We start from the raw sequence: 16,892 nt of genomic DNA on the forward strand, positions 1-16,892 counted from the left end.
TTGCGGGGAGGCACTTCTGTGACATCATGCGCAGAGGAGGCTCTGGGACTCAGAGAGTATGCGATGCAGGGAGGGCTATGAAAGCCTTCGCTGCGCCACTTTCATACACATCTATGCCGGTGGCCGCAGCAGCTTTGGTTCCACCTGTGCCGCAGCTAGGGAGTGGGGATTGTTGATGGCGGAGGGGGCAGGCGGACTGGCAGCAGGACATAGGATACTGCAGTAAAAGGATTTTTTCCCCCCTATCTACAGCGCAGAGACTTGCTGCAGATGCAGTGGCATACCCTCCAACTGTACCTTTTTGGCAGGTACAGTACCTTTTTTTGATGGTCTATTTTTGGCTCTCCAAACTTCCATTGAAAGTATAGGAAAAGGGGCGGGCCACCCCACTTTACCCGTGGTCACGCCCCCTTTTCAAATTTGTACCGATTTTTATGTGTAAATTGTTGGAGGGTATGTTGCTGCAGGTGCAGTGGGCCTATTTTGGGGTGTGGACCTGGAGCTGCAGCTCCATAAGCCCCATTGTTAATCCTGCTCTGGGAACACACAGCAGCCAAAGGGCAGAGCCTCCCATTGGACGTAACCTGTGTGGGAGGATGTTTCTCGCCCAATCAGCTGTGGACTGGGTGTGAGAGACCTGCCACTAACCCAATGAGAGCTCCTAGCCACGCCCAGCGTTAGTCACACAGGCACAGAGTCACAGATCTGGGCTATTATATAGGAGATTTTGGTATAATCCAATTTATTAGGATAGAAAGCATAAAAACACAGTATTATTTACAGTTTATATGGTTTATATAATGCTGATGGTCCTAATACCGGTATACATAGACAGTACAATACATGACAAAAAACAAGAAACATTTAAACATTTAAAATGCAATTTGAATAATGCAGTGGCAAAAAGGAATATTTCTGCTGTCTTATTTGATTGGAGCAAAATCCCTGTTCTCCCCTATTTTTCGTAAGGAATACATCCTAAGGCAGGGGTTCTCAAACTGTGTGCCGTGGCACCCTGGAGTGCCTCGGGACACTTGCAGGGGTGCCTTGAGTTGGTAGTCCTGGAGCAATTCTAATAATTTATACTAGAGATGAGTGGGTTCGGTTTGCCGTGAACCGAACCCTACCAAACTCCACGTGTCAAACACGGTTCCGATCCCGGCTCGGTTATTCCCGCCTGACTCGGAAAACCCGAACGAGTCAAAACGTCATCATCCCGCTGTCGGATTCTCGCGGGATTCGGATTCACTCGGGCATTGTAAAGAGTACAGAGAGGACGTGGCTACGTTCTGTCAGTGTCCGTTCTCAGTATCAGCTCTCAGTATCAGTGCTCATTGTCTTGTGCTGCATCGTGCTGCTCAGTAATACTAGTACAGTGTCTTGTGCTGCATCTTGCTGCTGTAGGGTGCTGTGGTAGTAGTGTCCTGTGACTGTGCATCGGTCATCATCATTCCAATCACAGTGGTATCTGGGGGGGGTGACAATTCCAGAGTGCTTTTGTGCTGCTCACTAATACTAAAACTAGTACAGTGTCTTGTGCTGCATCGTGCTGCTCAGTGTCAGTTCTCAGTAGTATCATCAGTGCTCAGTATCACAGCTCATTGTCTTGTGCTGCATCGTGCTGCTCAGTAATACATTACTAATACTAGTACAGTGTCTTGTGATGCATCTTGCTGCTGTAGGGTGCTGTGGCAGTAGTATCATCAGTGCTCAGTATCACTGGTCAGTGCTCAGTGTCTTGTGCTGCTCAGTGTCAGTTCTCAGTAGTATCAGTGCTCAGTATAACTGCTAAGTAGTATCATCAGTGCTCAGTATCACTGGTCAGTGCTCAGTGTCTTGTGCTGAATCGTGCCGCTCAGTGTCAGTTCTCAGTATCACTGCTCAGTAGTATCATCAGTGCTCAGTATCACTGCTCAGTAGTATCATCAGTGCTCAGTATCACAGCTCAGTAGTATCATCAGTGCTCAGTATGACTGGTCAGTGCTCAGTGTCTTGTGCTGCATCGTGCTGCTCAGTGTCAGTTCTCAGTAGTATCAGTGCTCAGTATCACTACTCAGTAGCATCAGTGCTCAGTATCACTGGTCAGTGCTCAGTGTCTTGTGCTGCATCGTGCTGCTCAGTGTCAGTTCTCAGTATCACTGCTCAGTAGTATCATCAGTGCTCAGTATAACTGCTCAGTAGTATCATCAGTGCTCAGTATCACTGCTCAGTAGTATCAGTGCTCGTATCACTGGTCAGTGCTCAGTGTCTTGTGCTGCATCTTGCTGCTGTAGGGTGCTGTGGTAGTGTCCTGTCACTGTGCATAGGTCATCATCATTCCAGTCACAGTGGTATCTGGTATCTATCTCGTGGTATCTAATTCCAGACATTACTGCCGTCTAATTCCAGATATATTATTGTCATATAATTCCACACATTAAAAAATGGAGAACAAAAATTTGGAGGGTAAAATATGGAAAGATCAAGATCCACTTCCACCTAGTGCTGAAGCTGCTGCCACTAGTCATGGCAGAGATGATGAAATGCCATCAATGTCGTCTGCCAAGGCCGATGTCCAATGTCATAGTAGAGAGCATGTAAAATCCAAAAAGCAAAAGTTCAGTAAAATGACCCAAAAATATAAATTAAAATCGTCTGAGGAGAAGTGTAAACTTGCCAATATGCCATTTACGACAGGGAGTGGAAAGTTACGGCTAAGGCCCTCTCCTATGTTCCTCATGACTAGTGGTTCAGCTTCATATGACGACGGAAGCACTCATGCTCCCGCTAGAAAAATGAAAAGAGTTAAGCTGGTAAAAGCACAGCAAAGAACTGTGCGTTCTAAATCACAAATCCCCAAGGAGAGTCCAATTGTGTCGGTTGCGATGCCTGACCTTCCCAACACTGGACGGGAAGAGGTGGCTCCTTTCACCATTTGCACGCCCCCTGAAAGTGCTGGAAGGAGCACCCACAGTCCAGTTCCTGATATTCAAATTGAAGATGTCACTGTTGAAGTACACCAGGATGAGGATATGGGTGTTGTTGGCGCTGAGGAGGAAGTTGATGAGGAGGATTCTGATGGTGATGTGGTTTGTTTAAATCAGGAACTAGTGATGAGCGGATTCGGTTTTACTCGGTTTTACTCGGTTTTACTCGGTTCTCAAAACGGCATCTTATTGGCTCACGGATGTCACGTGTTTTGGATAGCCAATAAGATGCCGTTTTGAGAACCGAGTAAAACCGAGTAAAACCGAGTAAAACCGAACCTCGCTCATCACTATCAGGAACCCGGGGAGACAGTTGTTGTCCGTGGGATGAATAAGGCCATTGACATGCCTGGTCAAAATACCAAAAAAATCACCTCTTCAGTGTGGAATTATTTCAACAGAAATGCGGACAACTGGTGTCAAGCCGTGTGTTGCCTTTGACAAGCCGTAATAAGTAGGGGCAAGGACATTAACCACCTAGGAACATCCTCCCTTATACGTCACATGGAGCGCATTCATCAGACATTGACATTGACAAGTTCAAAAACTTTGGGTAACAGCGGAAGCAGTCCACTGACCACTAAATGTCTTCTTCCTCCTGTACCCAAGCTCCTGCAAACCACACCACCAACTCCCTCAATGTCAATTTCCTCCTTAGACAGGAACGCCAATAGTCCTGCAGGCCATGTCACTGGCAAGACTGACGAGTCCTCACCTAACTGGGATTCCTCCGATGGATCCTTGAGTGCAACGCCTACTGCTGCTGCTGTTGATGCTGCTGGGAGTCGATCGTCATCCCATAGGGGAAGTCGGAAGACCACTTGTACTACTTCCATTAAGCAATTGACTGTCCAACAGACCTTTGCGAGGAAGATGAAATATCACAGCAGTCATCCTGTTGCAAAGCGAATAACTCAGGCCTTGACAGCTATGTTGTTGTTAGACGTGAGTCCGGTATCCACCGTTAGTTCACAGGGACTTAGAGAATTGCTTGAGGTAGTGTGTCCCCGGTACCAAATCCTATCTAGGTTCCACTTCAGTAGGCAGGCGATACCGAGAATGTACACAGACGTCAGAAAAAGTGTCCTCAGTGTCCTAAAAAATGCAGTTGTACCCACTGTCCACTTAACCACGGACATGTGGACAGCAACAACAGCGACGGCATCAGTAGCAGCAACAACAGCGACAACAGCGGCGGCATCAGTAGCAGCATCTCGCAAATGCAAACTCGTTCCTAGGCAGGCTACGCTTTGTATAACCGCTTTCCGTAAGAGGCACACCGCTGACAACCTGTTATTGAAACTGAGGGACATCATCGCACATTAGCTTACCCCACTTAGACTCTCCTGGGGATTTGTGATATCGGACAACGCCACCAATATTGTGCGTGCATTACATGTGGGCAAATTCCATCACGTTCCATGTTTTGCACATACAATTGATTTGGTGGTGCATAATTTTTGGAAAAACGTCAGGGGCGTGCAGGAGATGCTGTCAGTGGCCCGAAAATTGGCAGGCCCCTTTCGGCATTCAGCCACCGCGTGCTAAAGACTGGAGCGCCAGCAAACACTCCTGAACCTTCCCTGCCATCACCTGAAGCAAGAGGTGGTAACGAGGTGGAATTCAACCCTCTATATGCTTCAGAGGATGGAGGAGCAGCAAAGTGCCATTCAAGCCTATACATCTGTCTACGATATAGGCAAAGGAGGGGGAATGCACCTGACTCAAGCGCAGTGGAGAATGATTTCTGTCTTGTGCAAGGTTCTCCAACCCTTTGAACTTGCCACACGTGAAGTCAGTTCAGACACTGCCAGCCTAAGTCAGGTCATTCCCCTCATCAGGCTTTTGCAGAAGCAGCTGGAGAGATTGAAGGAGGAGCTAAGATGGAGCGATTTTGCTAGGCATGTGGGACTTGTGGATGGAGCCCTTCATTCGCTTAACCAGGATTTACGGGTGATCAGTCTGTTGAAATCAGACCACTACATTTTGGCCACCGTGCTCGATCCTAGGTTTAATGCCTACGTTGTATCTCTCTTTCCGGCAGACACAAGTCGGCAGATGTTCAAAGACCTGCTGGTGAGACAATTGGCAATTCAAGCGGAACGTGACCCGTCAACAGCTCCTCCTTCATTTTCTACCGCTACTGGAGCTGCCAGAAAAAGGATAACATTTCCAAATCCACCTGCTGGCGGTGATGCAGGGCATTCAGGAGCAAGTGCTGACAACTGGTCCGGACTGAAGGACCTGCCAACGATTACTGACATGTCGTCTACTGTCACTGCATATGATTCTGTCGCCATTGAACAAATGGTGGAGGATTATATGGGTGACAGCATCACTGTAGGCATGTCAGATTGTCCGTATGTATACTGTCAGGAAAAAGAGGCAATATGGAGGCCCTTGCACAAACTGGCTTTATTTTACCTAAGTTGCCGCCCCCCCCCCCCCTCCAGTGTGTACTCCGAAAGAGTGTTTAGTGCAGCCGGTCACCTTGTCAGCGATCGGCGTAGGAGGTTACTTCCACTAAATGTGGAGAAGATGATGTTCATCAATATGAATGATAAAGTCCTCCTTGGAGACATTTACCAGCAATTGCCTCCAGAAAGTGCACAGGGACCTGTGATGGTGGATTCCAGTGGGGACGAATTAATAATCTGTGATGATGAGGAGGAGGATCTACACCCTGAAAGGGGTGAGGAATCTGAGGGTGAGGATGAGGACGACATCCTGCCTCTGTAGAGCCAGTTTGTGCAAGGAGAGATGAATTGCTTCTTTTTTGGTGGGGTGATTAATTTCTTCTTTTTTTGTGGGGGCCCAAACAAACCAATCATTTCAGCAACAGTCGTGTGGCAGACCCTGTTGCTGAAATGATTGGTTTGTTAAAGTGTGCATGTCCTGTTTATACAACATAAGGGTGGGTGGGAGGGCCCAAGGACAATTCCATCTTGCACCACTTTTTTATTTATTATGTGCATCATGTGCTGTTTGGGGACTATTTTTTTTAAGTGCCATCCTGTCTGACACTGCAGTGCCACTCCTAGATGGGCCAGGTGTTTGTGCCGCCCACATGGGTCGCTTAGCTTAGTCATCCAGCGACCTCAGTGCAAATTTTTGGAACTAAAAATAATATTGTGAGGTGTTCAGAATAGACTGGAAATGAGTGGAAATTGTTGTTATTGAGGTTAATAATACTATAGGATCAAAATTGCCCCCAAATTCTATGATTTTAGCTGTTTTTGAGGGTTTTTTTTAAAAATCACCCGAATCCAAATCACATCCGAATCCAAAACACGAAAGGGTAGTTTTGCCAAAACGCGTCCGAATCCAAAACACGACCGCGGACCCGAATCCAAAACACAAAACACGAAAAATGCCCGCTGCACATCTCTAATTTATACTCAATGTAATAGGCAAAACCAGTGCTTGTGGCTTCCAGTCATAAACTATGTGGACAAACAGAAGCGAATCCTGTCCCTCAGCACATAACTGACACTAGGGATGACATATAAACACAATTTAGTTTATTTAAAAAAAAGAATCTTATTTATCAATAAGAAACTTTTGGCCTAGATGTGCCGTGAAAAAAATTCTGATACTTTAGGGCGCCGTGATTCAAAAAAGTTTAGGAACCACTGTCCTAAGGAATACATTTTCACCTGTTTGTAGAGGTATAAAATCGCTGAAGGGAGAGTAAACTGCATAAGGCATATCTACCTATATTCAGATTTTTCTCCAATCAAATACTGTAGGACAGCAGAAATATTCCTTCTTGCTGCTGCATTATTCAAATGGCATTTTAAATGTTTCTTGTTTTTTTGTCATGTATTGTACTGTCTATGTATACCAGTATTAGGACCATCAGCATTATATAAACCATATAAACTGTAAATAATATAGAGTTTTTATGCTTCATATCTAATAAATTGGATTATACCATATGTTAAAAGTAAACTGCGTCTGTGTGTATATGTTGTGGTGGGGGTGTTTGTGTGTACTTTATGTGTGTGTGTGTGTGTGTGTGTGTGTGTGTGTGTGTGTGTGTGTAGTTTGTACTGTAGTGTATATGTGCTTTTGTGTTTGTGTGTACTATATGTGTGTGTATATGTGGGTGGGTGTGTACTTTATGTGTGGTGTGTGTGTGTGTGTGTGTGTGTGTGTGTGTGTGTGTGTGTGTGTGTGTGTTTGTGTGTGGTGGGGGGAGGTGAATGTTTTAGTGGGCATTGGGATGTTGAAATTATCAATGAATGGCTTATGAGTGCTAGGTGAAGGTAGTTAACGGGTGCTGCTCTGTGTGTAGTAAGGGGTGCTGCTGTATGTGTGTAGTATCGGGTGCTGCTGTGTGTGTAGTAAGGGGTGCTGTGGTATGTGTGCAGTATGGGGTGCTGCGTAGAGAGTGTGGTAAGGGGTTCTGCGGTGTGAGTGTGGTTTCGGGTGCTGATGTGTGTGTAGTATCGGGTGCTGCTGTGTATGTGTAAGGGGTGCTGTGGTTTGTGTGTAGTAAGGGGTACTGCAGTCTGTGTGTGTAGTAAGGGGTGCAATGGAGCGAGTGTGGTAAGGGGTGCTGCGGTGTGAGTGTAATAATCTGTGCAGCTGTGTGAGTATAGTAATGGGTGCTGCTGTGAGTGTAGTAATGGGTGCTACTGGTCATGCCCCTCCACATCACTAGTCACACCCTTGGCGGCTGCATATAATAGGCCCTTTGTAAATTTCAGCTCCAGGCCCATGTGGACATTAATCTGGCACTGAATATCGGGATAGTGTACAACTCAGGCATCTATGCAGAGGGGTAAATTTGCCTCTTCATTTCCAGCAACCAGTACTTATATTAACCTGTGTAATTGCACGCCATTCACATAAATTAGATGTGAATTAATTCAGCATGAACAAAGTAAATTAATACCCCTTTTCCACTAGAAGTTTGTGTCTGACCCGGGATTTGGAACACGGTTCCAAGCCAGGTCATACCTGAGACGGACCCCTTTTCCACAACGGCGCCAACCTGGGAATATCCAGGTCCTGCACCATTTACACTGCACCCGGCTGCAGTGTCTTCTGGCCGGCGCTTGGAGATGACGTCATCTCCAAGCGCCGGGAAAACCCGGGTTTTTTCAGAGGGAGCTTTTTCCACTACCAAAAAACCCAGGTAAATGCGCGCCCCCATGCAAAAACCCGTATTTTTTTTAGCTATTGGAAAAGGGGTATGAGTCACAATAGTAGAAGCAGAACACTGTTCTAGTTTAAAGATCTGTGCTATTTAAGTGTTCACTTATTTAAGATTTTAGCTTTAAAATACCTTTTTGGGTAGGGGGTTTGGATCTATTTCCGTGCCCTTATGTTGACTCTTTTTGTACTAAAACTCACTCAGATTTTTTTTTAAATAAATTCTCTTGCAGTGCAAGGCTTATAAAATACCTGGTTTATAAGTGGGAGGGTTGTTGTTAATTAAAACAAATATTTTAGAACTTTATTTGCATGCACAGTAATCAATGTGTGCTTTATGTGATGCAATAGTCAATAGTATTGATTCCTTCTTCAATTGTCTTGAGTATTTGTGCAGAATATACCATAAATATACTGCTTGGCAAATTGCAATTAACTGGAGTGTCGTTTAAGCTATTAAAGGGGTATTTATTTACAGTAGTTTCCAGGGTGAACAGAGCAGTCCAGGTAGATCCTCCTTTTTCTGTAAATGTACTGCATAAGCTCGGTCGTCCGCAAGTGTGGGTTACTATTCCCAATAGTAGTCCAAGTGGATGGTAAAGTATGAAAAAGCTATTTTATCTCTATCAGCATCTCCATTATCTATCTCTAAAATTCTTGGTTTGAAATACTGTACTGAATTTATTCTCCATGGAATCCCATTAGTCATCATCCTTGTGTTCAGTTACAATCAGGGCCGGCGCCACCACTAGGCAACTTTAGGCAGCTGCCTATGGGCGCCGGCCACTTGAGGGCGCCACTACAACTTTCATACTGAAAAATTAATCTCTCTTTCACAGATCGCGCTTGCCAGCGACGGCTGTGGGTCTGACCATCCACATCCACCGCTGTCACTAGATCCCTGCTTGTGGGAAGTATTGCGGGGGGGGGGGTTGGTTGGAGAGAGATGCCGCTGAGCGTGTCCCTGGGGACGGAGAAGTGTGCCAGCGCCGCGTACTCGTGTATTGTCAGGTACGGGGGATGCGCTGGCCACCGCCGCTGCAGCTGTGGAGAGAGGGGGTGCCTGGGCGTTGCTGCTCATGTCCCATGTGTGGTGGGACAAGGAAGATTCCGCTGCTGGAAGGGGGGAGGGGTTTGCCCCCACTCCTGTGTAATGTGGGGTGTCTCTTGCCACTGTTGTGGATGGGAAAACGGGGGTTCCAGCCGCTCATATGTATTGGGGGGGGGGGGGCGGCGGTATAGGAGGTTAGCTGCTAATGCTGTGTGTATCTGTATATCTATCTATCTAGATAGAGATATAATAAATATATATATATATATATATATATATATTCATTGACCGGCCTTCTCGTGATGTTATAGGGAAAAATGTACATACTATTTACATACTATGGCCTTATGTACATATATGTACTGTACATATGTATACACTGCAACATTATGCCAATGACACAATCTATAGTTTCCTACTGCGAGACCCATCCGCAACGCAAATTGCAGTATCAACGTACCAACACCCCCTATGGCAGAGCAGAATGTCCATTGAAACATGGCTGCCGAGGCCAGCACGACTGCGTCAGTTACAGCCATCGATGCTCCACAGATTTCTGGACATTGCCACCCAGCAGTGATGGGGCTGCAGCTGCAGGGAGGAGAGTTTTGGATCCCAGACAGCATCTGCTACCTAGGGACTCATCTCTGTACTATAAGTACCTTTCATAACTTCATTATCTGTGCATTACACTTAAACAGAAATACACTACAGACAGAAGACAGGAAGGTACAGAAATACCTTCCTGTCTTCTACTCTGACTGGGTATCTCTCGCTGCCATCTCCTCCTTGTACTTCTCTCCCATCTCCCCCTATTCCTCATCTCTTTCCCATCTCCCCCTATTCCTCCTCTCTTTCCCGTCTCCCCCTATTCCTCCTCTCTTTCCCTTCTCCCCCTATTCCTCCTCTTTCCCTTCTCCCCCTGTTCCTCCTCTTTCTCTATCGTCCTAGTGGATGCTGGGGTTCCTGAAAGGACCATGGGGAATAGTGGCTCCGCAGGAGACAGGGCACAAAAAGTAAAGCTTTAGGATCAGGTGGTGTGCACTGGCTCCTCCCCCTATGACCCTCCTCCAAGCCTCAGTTAGATTTTTGTGCCCGGCCGAGAAGGGTGCAATCTAGGTGGCTCTCCTAAAGAGCTGCTTAGAAAAGTTTAGCTTAGGTTTTTTTATTTTACAGTGAGTCCTGCTGGCAACAGGATCACTGCAACGAGGGACTTAGGGGAGAAGAAGTGAACTCACCTGCGTGCAGGATGGATTGGCTTCTTTGGCTACTGGACATTAGCTCCAGAGGGACGATCACAGGTACAGCCTGGATGGTCACCGGAGCCTCGCCGCCGGCCCCCTTGCAGATGCTGAAAGAATCGGCGGCAGAAGACTCCTCAGTCTTCTTAAGGTAGCGCACAGCACTGCAGCTGTGCGCCATTGCTCTCAGCACACTTCACACGGCAGTCACTGAGGGTGCAGGGCGCTGGGAGGGGGGCGCCCTGGGAGGCAATGTAAACCTATTTTTTGGCAAAAAATACCTCACATATAGCCTCCGGGGGCTATATGGAGATATTTAACCCCTGCCAGAATCCGTTGAAGAGCGGGAGACGAGCCCGCCGAAAAAGGGGCGGGGCCTATCTCCTCAGCACACAGCGCCATTTTCCCTCACAGAAAGGCTGGAGGGAAGGCTCCCAGGCTCTCCCCTGCACTGCACTACAGAAACAGGGTTAAAACAGAGAGGGGGGGCACTAATTTGGCGTTAGAAATATATAAAAAGATGCTATAAGGGAAAACACTTATATAAGGTTGTCCCTATATAATTATAGCGTTTTTTGGTGTGTGCTGGCAAACTCTCCCTCTGTCTCTCCAAAGGGCTAGTGGGTCCTGTCCTCTATCAGAGCATTCCCTGTGTGTGTGCTGTGTGTCGGTACGTGTGTGTCGACATGTATGAGGACGATGTTGGTGAGGAGGCGGAGCAATTGCCTGTAATGGTGATGTCACTCTCTAGGGAGTCGACACCGGAATGGATGGCTTATTTAGGGAATTACGTGATAATGTCAACACGCTGCAAGGTCGGTTGACGACATGAGACGGCCGACAAACAATTAGTACAGGTCCAGACGTCTCAAAAACACCGTCAGGGGTTTTAAAACGCCCGTTTACCTTAGTCGGTCGACACAGACACAGACACGGACACTGAATCCAGTGTCGACGGTGAATAAACAAACGTATTCCTTATTAGGGCCACACGTTAAGGGCAATGAAGGAGGTGTTACATATTTCTGATACTACAAGTACCACAAAAGAGGGTATTATGTGGGATGTGAAAAAACTACCTGTAGTTTTTCCTGAATCAGATAAATTAAATGAAGTGTGTGATGATGCGTGGGTTCCCCCCGATAGAAAATTATTGGCGGTATACCCTTTCCCGCCAGAAGTTAGGGCGCGTTGGGAAACACCCCTTAGGGTGGATAAGGCGCTCACACGCTTATCAAAACAAGTGGCGGTACCGTCTATAGATAGGGCCGTCCTCAAGGAGCCAGCTGACAGGAGGCTGAAAAATATCATATAAAAGTATATACACACATACTGGTGTTATACTGCGACCAGCGATCGCCTCAGCCTGGATGTGCAGAGCTGGAGTGGCTTGGTCGGATTCCCTGACTAAAAATATTGATACCCTTGACAGGGACAGTATTTTATTGACTATAGAGCATTTAAAGGATGCATTTCTATATATGCGAGATGCACAGAGGGATATTTGCACTCTGGCATCAAGAGTAAGTGCGATGTCCATATCTGCCAGAAGATGTTTATGGACACGACAGTGGTCAGGTGATGCAGATTCCAAACGGCACAAAGGTGTATTGCCGTATAAAGGAAGAGGAGTTATTTGGGGTCGGTCCATCGGACCTGGTGGCCACGGCAACTGCTGGAAAATCCACCGTTTTTACCCTAAGTCACATCTCTGCAGAAAAAGACACCGTCTTTTCAGCCTCAGTCCTTTCGTCCCTATAAGAGTCATATTTGCCCAGGGATAGAGGAAAGGGAAGAAGACTGCAGCAGGCAGCCCATTCCCAGGAACAGAAGCCTTCCACCGCTTCTGCCAAGCTCTCAGCATGACGCTGGGACCGTACAGGACCCCTGGATCCTACAAGTAGTATCCCAGGGGTACAGATTGGAATGTCGAAACGTTTCCCCCTCGCAGGCTCCTGAAGTCTGCTTTACCAAGGTATCCCTCCGACAAGGAGGCAGTATGGGAAAAAATTCACAAGCTGTATTCCCAGCAGGTGATAATCAAATTACCCCTCCTACAACAAGGAAAGGGGTATTATTCCACACTATATTGTGGTACTGAAGCCAGAAGGCTAGGTGAGACCTATTCTAAATCTAAAAAAATTTGAACACTTACAAGGGTTCAAATCAAGATGGAGTCACTCAGAGCAGTGATAACGAACCAGGAAGAAGGGGACTATATAGTGTCCCGGGACATCAGGGATGCTTACCTCCATGTCCCAAATTTGCCCTTCTCACTAAGGGTACCTCAGGTTCGTGGTATAGAACTGTCACTGTCAGTTTCAGACGCTGCCGTTTGGATTGTCCACGGCACCCCGGGTCTTTACCAAGGTAATGGCCGAAATGATGATTCTTCTTCGAAGAAAAGGCGTCTTAATTACCCCTTACTTGGACGATCTCCTGATAAGGGCAAAGTCCAGGGAACAGTTGGAGGTCGGAGTAGCACTATCTCGGATACTGCTACAACAGCACGGATGGATTCTAAATATTCCAAAATCGCAGCTGATCCTGACGACACGTCTGCTGTGCCTAGGGATGATTCTGGACACAGTCCAGAAAAAGGTGTTTCTCCCGGAAGAGAAAGCCAGGGAGTTATCCGAGCTAGTCAAGAACCTCCTAAAACCAGGAAAAGTGTCAGTGCATCATTGCACAAGGGTCCTGGTAAAAATGGTGGCTTCCTACGAAGCAATTCCATTCGGCAGATTTCACGCAAGAACTTTTCAGTGGGATCTGCTGGACAAATGGTCCGGATCGCATCTTCAGATGCATCAGCGGATAACCCTATATCCAAGGACAAGGGTGTCTCTCCTGTGGTGGTTACAGAGTGCTCATCTTCTAGAGGGCCGCAGATTCGGCATTCAGGATTGGATGCTGGTGACCACGGAGGCCAGCCCGAGAGGCTGGGGAGCAGTCACACAAGGAAAAAATTTCCAGGGAGTGTGATCAAGTCTGGAGACTTTTCTCCACATAAATATACTGGAGCTAAGGGTAAATTTATAATGCTCTAAGCTTAGCAAGACCTCTGCTTCAAGGTCAGCCGGTATTGATCCAGTGGGAAAAACATCACGGCAGTCGCCCACGTAAACAGACAGGGCGGCACAAGAAGCAGGAGGGCAATGGACTTTTCGCTGGGCGGAAAATCATGTGATAGCACTGTCAGCAGTGTTTCATTCCGGGAGTGGAAACTGGGAAGCAGACTTCCTCAGCAGGCACGACCTCCACCCGGGAGAGTGGAAACTTCATCGGGAAGTTTTTCCACATGATTGTGAACCGTTGGGAAATACCAAAGGTGGACATGATGGCGTCCCGTCTGAACAAAAAACGGGACAGGTATTGCGCCAGGTCAAGAGACCCTCAGGCAATAGCTGTGGACGTTCTGGTAACACCGTGGGTGTACCAGTCGGTGTATGTGTTCCCTCCTCTGCTTCTCATACCTAAGGTACTGAGAATTATAAGACGTAGAGGAGTAAGAACTATACTCATGGCTCCGGATTGGCCAAGAAGGACTTGGTACCCGGAACTTCAAGAGATGCTCACAGAGGACTTATGGCCTCTGCCGCTAAGAAGGGACTTGCTTCAGCAAGTACCATGTCTGTTCCAAGACTTACCGCAGCTGCGTTTGACGGCATGGCGGTGGAACGCCGGATCCTAAGGGAAAAAGGCATTCCGGAAGAGGTCATTCCTACCCTGGTCAAAGCCAGGAAGGAGGTGACCGCACAACATTATCACCACATGTGGCGAAAATATGTTGCGTGGTGTGAGGCCAGGAAGGCCCCACGAAGAAATTTCAACTCGGTCGATTCCTGCATTTCCTGCAAACAGGAGTGTCTATGGGCCTCAAATTGGGGCCCATTAAGGTTCAAATTTCGGCCCTGTCGATTTTCTTCCAGAAAGAATTGGCTTCAGTTCCTGAAGTCCAGAAGTTTGTCAAGGGAGTATTGCATATACAACCCCCTTTTGTGCCTCCAGTGGCACTGTGGGATCTTAACGTAGTTCTGGGATTCCTCAAATCACATTGGTTTAAAACCAGTCAAATCTGTGGATTTGAAACATCTCACATGAAAAGTGACCATGCTCTTGGCCCTGGCCTGGGCCAGGCGAGTGTCAAATTGGTGGGTTTTTTTCTCAAAAAAGCCCATATCTGTTTGTCCATTCGGACAGGGCAGAGCTGCGGACTCGTCCCCAGTTCTCTCCCTAAGGTGGTGTCAGTGTTTCACCTGAACCAGCTTATTGTGGTGCCTTGCGCCTACTAGGGACTTGGAGGACTCCAAGTTGCTGGATGTTGTCAGGGCCTTGAAAGTATAGGTTCCAGGACGGCTGGAGTCAGGAAAACTGACTTGCTGTTATCCTGTATGCACCCAACAAACTGGGTGCTCTTGCTTCTAAGCAGACTATTGCTAGTTGGATGTGTAATACAATTCAGCTTGCACATTCTGTGGCAGGCCTGCCACAGCCAAAATATGTAAATGCCCATTCCACAAGGAAGGTGGGCTCATCTTGGGCGGCTGCCCGAGGGGTCTCGGCTTTACAACTTTGCCGAGCGGCTATTTAGTCAGGGGCAAACACGTTTGTAAAATCCTACAAATTTGATACCCTGGCTAAGGAGGACCTGGAGTTCTCTCATTCGGTGCTGCAGAGTCATCCGCACTCTCCCGCCCGTTTGGGAGCTTTGGTATAATCCCCATGGTCCTTTCAGGAACCCCAGCATCCACTAGGACGATAGAGAAAATAAGAATTTACTTACCGATAATTCTATTTCTCGGAGTCCGTAGTGGATGCTGGGCGCCCATCCCAAGTGCGGATTATCTGCATTACTTGTACATAGTTACAAAAATCGGGTTATTATTGTTGTGAGCCATCTTTTCAGAGGCTCCGCTGTTATCATACTGTTAACTGGGTTCAGATCACAGGTTGTACAGTGTGATTGGTGTGGCTGGTATGAGTCTTACCCGGGATTCAAAATCCTTCCTTATTGTGTACGCTCGTCCGGGCACAGTATCCTAACTGAGGCTTGGAGGAGGGTCATAGGGGGAGGAGCCAGTGCACACCACCTGATCCTAAAGCTTTACTTTTTGTGCCCTGTCTCCTGCGGAGCCGCTATTCCCCATGGTCCTTTCAGGAACCCCAGCATCCACTACGGACTCCGAGAAATAGAATTATCGGTAAGTAAATTCTTATTTTTTCCTATTTCCCTCATCCACCTCTCTTTCCCTTCTCACCCTATTCCTCCTCTTTTTCCTGTCTCCCCCTATTTTTCCTTTCTCTCTCCCGTCTCCCCCTATTCCTGCTCTCTCTCTCAGCTGTCTTCCCCTATTCCTCCTCTCGCAGGTGGATTCAGCATCGGTCCTCTCCAGGTCCGGCAGTGCTGCATCTGATTATTGGATCAAACGGAGCTGGGTCAGCAAGGAGAGGGCAGCAATGTTTTCTTTATTCATTTATTTTGGGGTGAGGAAAGTACAGCCTGATTTAAAAAAAAAAAAAATTCCCCCATGGATTTTTGCTGTAAATATTACCACAAGTTTTTTTTTCAATTGGATACCACAGGTATCAAGGTTTTCCATACCTGCGGCAATGAAAAAAAGGTTGCGATAGCCGTGGTAATTTTTAACGCAAAATTTGCACACCCAATCGAATATGCTCACATAAATTATCAAATTTAAGGCATATATGGTGTCTAATTCAGTATAAATCACACAGTAAAAACTGCTGAATTAGGCATTAAATCACTAATACTTAAGGAGAATATTGTAAAATACATTCTTTGTGCAGCTATAAGAACAGACATTGGGGTAAATCCAGTTAGCTGCGAAGTGCCGTTGCCACAGCGTTTAAACTCCGGCAACAGTACCCAGTCTGGATTCGCACAAAATTGCTCATTACCGTATGGGGCAGCGAGCAATTTTCAGCGAGTTCGGTCCGCTGTAAAGTGTGGCCGCTGCCGTGATGATTTGCTCCTGCGATATCATCGTGGCTAATTGGATTAACCCCTAAGTGGGACTCATAGAACTGGACACAATTTACACACATAAAAAAGCTGTTTCCTGACTGCCCTCATCTCCTATATATTAGCCCTGTGACTCTGTGCCTGCATTTCTAACGCTGGGTGGAGTCACAGACCTGGGCGGACTTAGCAGCTCCTGGCCTGTCCCAGTGTCAGCACACCACTAGCAGAAGGGAGCACCAGCCAGAGATTGCACCCACCATTCCCAGTGCACAGACGGCCCACACTGCCAGGTAAGCATGGCCACCCAGGCAGGCGCACCCCACACAACCCCTCATCTGCACACACCTTCCCCACCACGGCGGGACATACAGCCGCAACCGAGGCTGCCGATAACCCTCCCTACCATCCGTCAGATTAGCATGGGCACCCAGCCAGGCGCACCCCACACCACCCCTCCCCTCATCTGCACACACCTTCCCCACCACGGGCGA

Source organism: Pseudophryne corroboree, chromosome 2, assembly GCF_028390025.1.
Source record: "Pseudophryne corroboree isolate aPseCor3 chromosome 2, aPseCor3.hap2, whole genome shotgun sequence".
Lineage (NCBI taxonomy): Eukaryota > Metazoa > Chordata > Amphibia > Anura > Myobatrachidae > Pseudophryne > Pseudophryne corroboree.